At 44.3% G+C, this 8,487-nt stretch overlaps 1 long non-coding RNA gene across 1 annotated transcript; it reads left to right on the forward strand.

The window, feature by feature from the left end:
• Positions 1 to 9: 9 nt before the first annotated feature.
• On the forward strand, positions 10 to 8,224 carry LOC129625790 (uncharacterized). Its single transcript, XR_008701612.1, has 3 exons — positions 10 to 110; positions 1,369 to 1,438; positions 7,119 to 8,224. It is a non-coding gene; the product is annotated as an uncharacterized LOC129625790 (long non-coding RNA).
• The last annotated feature ends 263 nt before the right edge of the window (positions 8,225 to 8,487 follow it).

An 8,487-nucleotide genomic window follows, 5' to 3' on the forward strand; every position in this document is an offset into this window, starting at 1 on the left:
TGGGGGGGCCGGACTACGCATGCGCACACCTCACCCCCAGGTGGGGCTGGACTAACGGATGTGCATAGCGCTTGCAATGACTGAGACATCTGTGCGCAGGGCTCTATCAGGTGCAGTTTCACCTGGGCCCCTTCCTGGGTACCTTCTGACAAGCCTCAGGGACCAATGTCAGGGACCAGCAGGATATATTTGGGATGTGGTACCAAGATTTGAGACCTTGAAATGGTTTTATATCTCCTTTTTTGAGGAATATCTCCCAAATATCTCCTATTTAGGGAAAGTCATATCAGTGGTTTTTCACTAAAACAAGTAGTTATGGCTATCCAACTGTGTATCAGACACAGTTCTAGGCACTGGGTGCAGATGAGGATCAAGGCAAATGAAATTTCTGCCTTTGCTAGCATTTATGTAGTAGCCTAGGGCTTAAAAACCTATTTCATTCAGCCGCTCCCTTTAAACTCTCATAACCACACCAGTGGGGATTTTGCAAGAGAGGAGAAAGCAGTCCACAAGCCCAGGCAAGCCTGGGTTAATATCCCAGCTCCATCACTTTGTTGGGCTGCCAGATTTTGCAAATTATAACACAGGACCCTCAGTTAAAATTGAATTGCAGATAAACAGTGAATACTTTTTTTAAGGATAACTTGGTCCCATGCAATCTGTGGGACACTCTTTTACTAAAAAATAATTTCATCGTTCACCCAAAATTCTTATTTAATTGTTCATCCAGTATTTTTAACCTAGAAATCCTCCCCTGGCAGATTTGAACTGAGCCTTCACTCCTACTCTCTTCTAGAGCAAAAGACAGAAATTCTAAAGCCTCAGGGAAGGAGTGCTGCCCCTGGGGGACAGTTTCCTTGAGGGAGAGGAAAGAGGGAGAGGCCTTGGAGCAGGGTGGCGCTGAGACCTTCCTAGGGAGTAGGGGGCAGGATGGTGTCCTGGGGTCTTGGCCTCAGAAGAGCCACCTGACAGCAGGCTCTCTCCAGAGAACTATTTTGTTCCCTCAGTTTCTGGTTATTTGATACTGTTGAAACAAAACCTGCTTCCCACCATAAATAACAAACTCCCTGTGTGGATAATGATGACTGTCTGTGCCAAGCCCTGTGCTGAGGGCCTTTATTATTATCAACACTAATACTTCCTCACTGCCTACCCTACACTAGGCAATTGTAGCCTGCCCTAGGCAATTGTAGTTACTGAGGACATGTCCCTGAGCAAGGCAGGCAGAGTCCTTGCCCTTAGGGGACTCACAGTCTAAGGGAAGGGGGAAATTGAGGAGAAATAGGTGAACACTGAAATAATTGAGGGCAAGCTGTGCATTTGAATCAACAACCCTATGCAGTAAAAATTATTCTCCCCATTTCACAGATGAAGAAACTAAGGCTTGGAGAGCCTGAGCGGGTTGTACAAGACTGCCTTGTGATCAGCACGATGAAAGGTAAATCTCGACTCCAAAGTGGAGCTCTTACCATTAGGTTATGAGGCACCAGTGAGGGTCTGGCTGGAAATGGGTCATAATTTTGCAGGGGTTTCTTTGATGGGTGGAATTGCCCCTCCGGCCTCAGGTTTCTCACCTTTCAGATGAAGGCTTTGCAGCAGCTGGGTTCTCCATGAGAAACAAACAAATAAAAGATCTTTGAACGGAGAGGCTGAGTGGGGTGCCTCTCTCCCAGGACTGGAACCATCTGACCACTGGTCTCTGTCCCTCAGGAGGGCAGAAACCCTTCTGTATCACATAGCGCTAACACTCAGCCAGAAGCCAATGAATGGCCCCTCTAGACCTGACATGAAATAAAAGGTCCTGAGCTGGGTGGGGGCCGGGGCAGGGGATCTAAACAGTGAAGGGAACAAACCCATAATAAAGCTGGCCTTCCTACAGGCAGAAACTGCAAGGTGCAGACAGGCCTCTCTGGGATTCTCCCTGCATACACCAGAAGGGGCGGCCTGAGCCCTCCTCCCAGGCAGCACATTCCTGCCCTCAGTTATCCACCTCCACTCAGGTAACCCGGATGCACCTCCTTAACATCAAAGTGAACCTGCCCAGCCCTAGGCTGAGAGGAAACCGAAAAAACAGATTCTATCCCTAGAGACAGATTGCAGAGGAAACGCAGGTGCCACTTTGCAGGGCAGTCCCAATACCAAGTTCTTTCCTCCTGCTGGTCCACTGCGCTCAGCACAGGGATGAGGGCCGGGGTCAGAAAGCTCCCCAAACTGCATTCCAACTGCACACACTTGGAAGAGTGAAGAGCTTTTCCCCAAACCTTTCTTGCGGGTCTTTCCTCCAAGCTTAGCCTGTCACTCAGAAATGTGTTTGAGGACCAGCGGCTTCACGATGGTTAGAAAGAGCATCATTTAAATTAGGTGCAATGATCATTTCCGTGTCTAACACACCAAGAGATGGGGAAGGATGGGGAGGCCCTTTCAGCAAACCAGACAGGAGAGGATCCTTTGCTTGGTATATTTAAACAAAGTGTTTTTTTCCTTGAAGCAAATGTGAATGAATTTTAACATCTTGTCAAATTCTTGAGAGGAAAAGAGTAGAGAAAATGCTATAATATCTTTACTTCTTGGGGCTTTATAAAGTGTTTTACTTTTGTGTGTATATTTTTAAACTTTTAAAAAATTGTAAGAATGATACACGCTTCCATAAAATATTTATGTAATTCAGAAGATATTAAGTTAAAATGAACGAACTGCAACTCCATTGCCCTTTGTCCTGCTCGGGACTCTGTGATCCTTCTGACCCTGGAATTAGTCCTTCTTGCCCCGAGGGCCTTTGCACTTGCTCTTCCCTTAACAGCCTGGAATGCTTTGTCCTCTTTTCTCTCTGTGCTTTCTGCCCTCCCTCCCTAAATCCAGCCTGGCTCATTTTCCTGTGTCCTTCATATCTGGTCTGGACCTCTTTCCACACTGCCCCTAAGTCTTGACCCCTGCTTTTTCCTTGTCTTGACATGCCTTCTTTTCTCTTCCCCGGGGAGCAGGCGCCGAGCTCAGCCAGTGGTCCCGGTTCCTCTGTGCCTGACACAGGGAAGATACTCAGCTGTGCTTGTTGAATGAAGGAATGACACCCTGAGGGATTTATCTCTGTAATCTCTCTTTAATATTTCATCCAGTCATCTTTCTACAGATGCCCAAAGAAGCATAATTTTTAAAAATAATTTTATTTCTTTATTTTTGGCTGTGCTGGGCCTTTGTTGTTGTGTGGGCTTTTTTTCCTAACTGTGGCAAGTGGGGACCACTCTGTAGTTGTGGTGTATGGGCTTCTCATTGTGGTGGCTTCTCTTGTGGAGCATGGGCTCAAGGGCTTCAGCAGTTGCGACTCCTGGGCTCTAGAGCACAGGCTCAGTAGTTGTGGCCCATGGGTTTAGTTGGTCCAAGGCATGAGGGATCTTCCCAGATCAGGGATCGAACCCATGTCTCCTACATTGGCCATCGAATTCTTTACCACTAAGCCACCAGGGAAAGTGAAAGTGAAAGTCACTCAATCATGTCGGACTCTTTGAGACCCCATGGACCATACAGTCCATGGAATTCTCCAGACCAGAATACTGGAGTGGGTAGCCTTTCCCTTCTCCAGGGAATCTTCCCAACCCAGGGATCGAACCCAGGTCTCCCACATTGCAGGCGGATTCCTTACCAGCTGAGCCACAAGGGAAGCCCAAGAATACTGGAATGGGTAGCCTATCCCTTCTCCAGGGGATCTTCTCGACCCGTAAATTGAACCGGGGTCTCCTGCATAGCAGGCAGATTCTTTACCGAGTTATGAGGGAAGCCCAGCATAATTTTTTAATATGAATAAGCCTCTACTGTGAATTATTCTGGTGTTGCTGCCACTGGTCATAACATCAAACATGCAAAATCTTATTTACTCCTTCCCATTTTAGGAGAGAAAGTTGAGGCTCTGAGAAATATAAGTGAATTTGCTGGGTTTTCTAGAGATGCAGATGACAAAACACGGACAGGAATAGTTTCTCGGCTCTCAGCCACTATATGATATTGCCTCTAAGCCAAGGTAACTTAGGGCTGATGAATAAATTCACACATTTTTCATAGCCAGTGATTGTATACCTGGATGTAGGTTATAAGGCAGAGCAATGAAACAAAGTTAAATTGAATTTTAATAAGAGCCCCAAAATATTTGTAATCCTATAGGTCATTTGATTGATGAAGTCATGCTTGTTTTTAGGGAGGGGCTATGTAATCCACTCCCATAGACCCAACACCAGCTGCCATGATTGGTCAACCAGGAGTTTGTTTGGATTTTCCCATAAAATGTAAAAAAACCCAAAATAAAAAAAACATAAAATGTAAAAAAAACCAAAACAAGAAAACCCCAAACAAACATTCTGGCCAATCCAGTACATCCTCCCTTTCCCCACCCTCATTACAGATTATTTAGAAGCAAATCCTGGACATCGTATTACTTCATCCACAGTATTTGAACAAATATCTCTAAAGCATAAGGATCCTTTAAAAAATAACCATGATCCATTATCATATCAAAACTTGACTTCACAATCATCCTTTCATATCACCGAATATGCTATCACTGTTGAAATTTCCCAGCAATTTCATGAACCGTTTTCAGTTTGTTCTTGTCAAAATGCAAACAAGGTGCATCTGTGCACAGCTGCGGATTGATATTTCCCTCATTGCTATTGTTGCTAAGTCATGTCCGACTCTTCGAGACCCCACGGACTACAGCACACCAGGCTTCCCTGTTCTTCACTATCTTGCAGAGTTTGCTCAAACTCATATCCATTGAGTCAGTGATGCCATCCAACCATCTCATCCTCTGTTACCCCCTTCTACTCTTGCTCTCAATCTTTCCCAACATCAGGATCTTTACCAGTGAGTTGGCTTTTCATATCAGGTGGCCAGAGTATTTTAACTTCAGTTCAGCACCAGTCCATCCAATGAATATTCAGAGTTGATTTCCTTTAGGATTGACTGGTTTGATCTCCTTGCAGTCCAAGGGACTCTCAAGAGTCTTCTCCAACACCACAGTTCAAAAGCCTCAATTCTTTGGCACTCAGCCTTCTTCATGGTCCAACACTCACATCCATACATAACTAGTGGAAAAACTGTAGCTTTGACTGTTATGGACATTTGTTGGCAAAGTGATGTCTCTGCTTTTTAATACACTGTCTAGGTTTGCCATAGCAATCTTCCAAGGAGCAAGCATCTTTTAATTTCATGGATGCAGTCACCATCCACATTGATTTTGGAGACCAAGAGAATGAAATATGACCCTGTTTCCGTGTTTTCCCAATATATTTGCCATGAGGTGATCCAACCAGTCCATTCTAAAGGAGATCAGCCCTGGGTGTTCTTTGGAAGGAATGATGCTAAAGCTGAAACTCCAGTACTTTGGCCACCTCATGCGAAGAGTTGACTCATTGGAAAAGACTCTGATGCTGGGAGGGATTGGGGGCAGGAGGAGAAGGGGACGACAGAGGATGAGATGGCTGGATGGCATCACCGACTCGATGGATGTGAGTTTGAGTGAACTCCAGGAGTTGGTGATGGACAGGGAGGCCTGGCGTGCTGCAATTCATGGGGTTGCAAAGAGTCGGACACAACTGAGTGACTGAACTGATCTGAACTGATAGGACCAGATGCCATGATCTTCAGTTTTTGAATGTTCAGTATTAAGCAAGCTTTTTCACTCTCTTCTTTCACCTTCATCAAGAGACTCTTTAGCTCCTCTTCACTTTCTGCCATTAGAATGGTATTATCTGCATGTCTGAGGTCATTGATATTTCTCCCAGCAATCTTGATTCCAGCTTGTGATTCATCCAACCTGGCATTTTTCATGATGTACTCTGTGTAGAAGCTAAATAAGCAGGGTGACAATATATAGCCTTGACATATTCCTTTCCCAATTTGGAACCAGTCCATTGTTCCATGTCTGGTTCTAACTGTTGCTTCCAGACCTGCATACAGATTTCTCAGGAGGCAGGTTATGTGGTCTGGTATTCTCATCCTTTTAAGAATATCCCACAGCTTGTCGTGATCCATACAGTCAAAGACTTTAGTGTAGTCAATGAAACAGAAGTAGATTATTTTTTTAATTCCCTTGCTTTTTCTATGATCCAGTGTATGTTGGCAATTTGATCTCTGGTTCCTCTGCCTTTTCTAAATCCAGCTTGTACATCTGGAAGTTCTCCATTCATGTACTACTGAATCCTAACTTGAAGGATTTTGAGCATAATCTTTCTGGCATGTGAAATGAGTGATATTTCTCTTAAGACTCTTTCATTCTAGAGGATTCTCTCTTTTCCTTCCTTGCAGTTTACTTGTGGGAGACACCAAGTCATTTGTTCCAGAGAGTTTTGTGCAGTTAAGAGTTTGTGGGTTATATCCCTGTGGTACCATTTAACATGTTTTTCTGTCCCCGGTAGTTCCTACCAGTAAAAAGTAAAAGTGCCATTCAGGGACTTGACTGTTTCTGGGTTTTGTGGGTTTTTTTTTTTTTTTTGGCAGGGTGCGGGGGATAAAAATATTCAGTAGGTGGTTGGAAATGTTTAGGGCCTCCAGTCTAACCTTCCAGGGTCTCTGTGGCTGGGACCTCCAGCTCAAGATGCTTCAAGCAAGCCTGAGCCTCTCATTAACAGAAGAAGAAGCCAAGCCTAGAAGGTTTAGTAGTGCACAGCAGAATCCCTGCAGAGTTCAAAATCCCTTAGCGGAAGACGACCCGGGAGGAGGAGACCCAGGAGAGCTTTAGAAGCTGTAGGTCCATCCCACTTCATGTGGGTCTGCGGGAATGTTCCTCAGGCTGGCTCCCTCTCTGCTTGCCGGCACGCAGGGTGGCCCACAGCCCCAGTCTGACTCATCCTCTCTGCCATGTATTTCTTTCTTCCTCACACCCCACGCTCATCACTCTCCTCTACTCACCCCTGTTGTCGGAACTACTGAAGCTGGGACCTAGAGACACCCCACCATGACTACTTTCCATTCTTGCTCCAAGGTCTAGTCCCACTTTATTTGAAAAATCAGCTGACACCTAGCAGAGACTTGCTTTGATTTTAAATGACTTTAAAAATTTTAAAGTAATTCTCATCTTCCTCTTCTGCTGTTTCTTTTCCTTCTTTTATTGTTTGTTTTCCATCTTAAAGACTTCTTGGCAACTGGTTTCAGGAGAAAGAGATCTTTTACAAAAGACCAGAAGGCATGCTCCACGCCCGCAGCCAAGGTGATAAAACTCCTCAGGTGTTTTCCCCTTCCACTGCCAGTGTCGACCGAGCCCGGGCACGCGCCAGGAGGGCTTCCCAGTACCTGTGGACAAGTTCGTGATTCATCCAGCACTCAGAGACAAGCTGCTGCCTGGCACCCAGGTTCTTCTTGGCACCAGAGATTCAACGAACTAGAGCACCAGATGTCCACACACACACTGCTGGTGTTTTAGTGAGGAGGACAGATTATAAGGAAGAAAACCCAAGAACACGTCATAAATTCAATAATGGTGTGTTACAAGGAAAATTAATCTGGGTGTTACAGGACTGAGTGACTGGGTGGAAAACAGCAAAGAAGATGGACAGACAAAACCTGAATAATGAGGAAGTTGGGTCCAAGTCTTGGCACTGTCCCTTCGTGTCAGTGTGATCTCCAGCAAGATTCTCAACCTCTCTGGGATTCAGTGTCTTCTTTTGTGTAATGAGGGTATTAATGGTATCTACCTTTTAGGGCTAGCATAAGAAGTAAATTAGTTAATATGTGTAAATGAGTCAGTGTATGTCTGGCCTATTGTGAAAACTCAATAAGTATCTCTTATTAAGACATGTTCCTCTTAGGAGTGTCCTTGTATATATCTACAAATTGAAGGCTCTGAGAAGTCCTGCATTAAAACCTTACTGAACTTGTTTGGCTTACATTTGCTGAACTTACTTTTTTCATGACATTCCCTCATGAATGTTCAGGAAACCAAAGCTCCTTAGAACACATTTTAAAAACAGCTTTATTGAACTATAATTCACATATAAAATTTGCCCATTTAAAGGGTGCAATTCAATAGTTCCTGTAGCATATTTGCAGAGTGTGCAACCATCATCACAATCTAACTTTAGAACATTTTTGTCCCTCTCAAAAGAAACCCTGCGTCTACTAGCAGTGATTTCTAATTTTTCTCTTTCCCCAGCCCAAATAACCACTAATCTGCTGCTGTCTTTATAGATTTGCCTGTTCTTCACAATTCATATAAGTGGAATCATACATTATGTGCCCTTTTGTGACTCATTGCTTTCATTCAGCAGAATGTTTTCCAGGTCCACTCACATCATGGCATGTATCTGTGTTTCATCCTTTCCTATGGCCAAAAAGTATTTCACTGTATGGACATACCACATTTTATTTATCCATTTACTACCTGATGAACTTCCATTGTTTCCACGTTTATGAAGAATGCCACTGTGAACATTGCTGCAGATGAACGTTTTGTGGATGTATGTTTTCATTTCTTTGGGGTGTATGCCTGGGAGTGAAATGACT

Source organism: Bubalus kerabau, chromosome 13, assembly GCF_029407905.1.
Source record: "Bubalus kerabau isolate K-KA32 ecotype Philippines breed swamp buffalo chromosome 13, PCC_UOA_SB_1v2, whole genome shotgun sequence".
Lineage (NCBI taxonomy): Eukaryota > Metazoa > Chordata > Mammalia > Artiodactyla > Bovidae > Bubalus > Bubalus kerabau.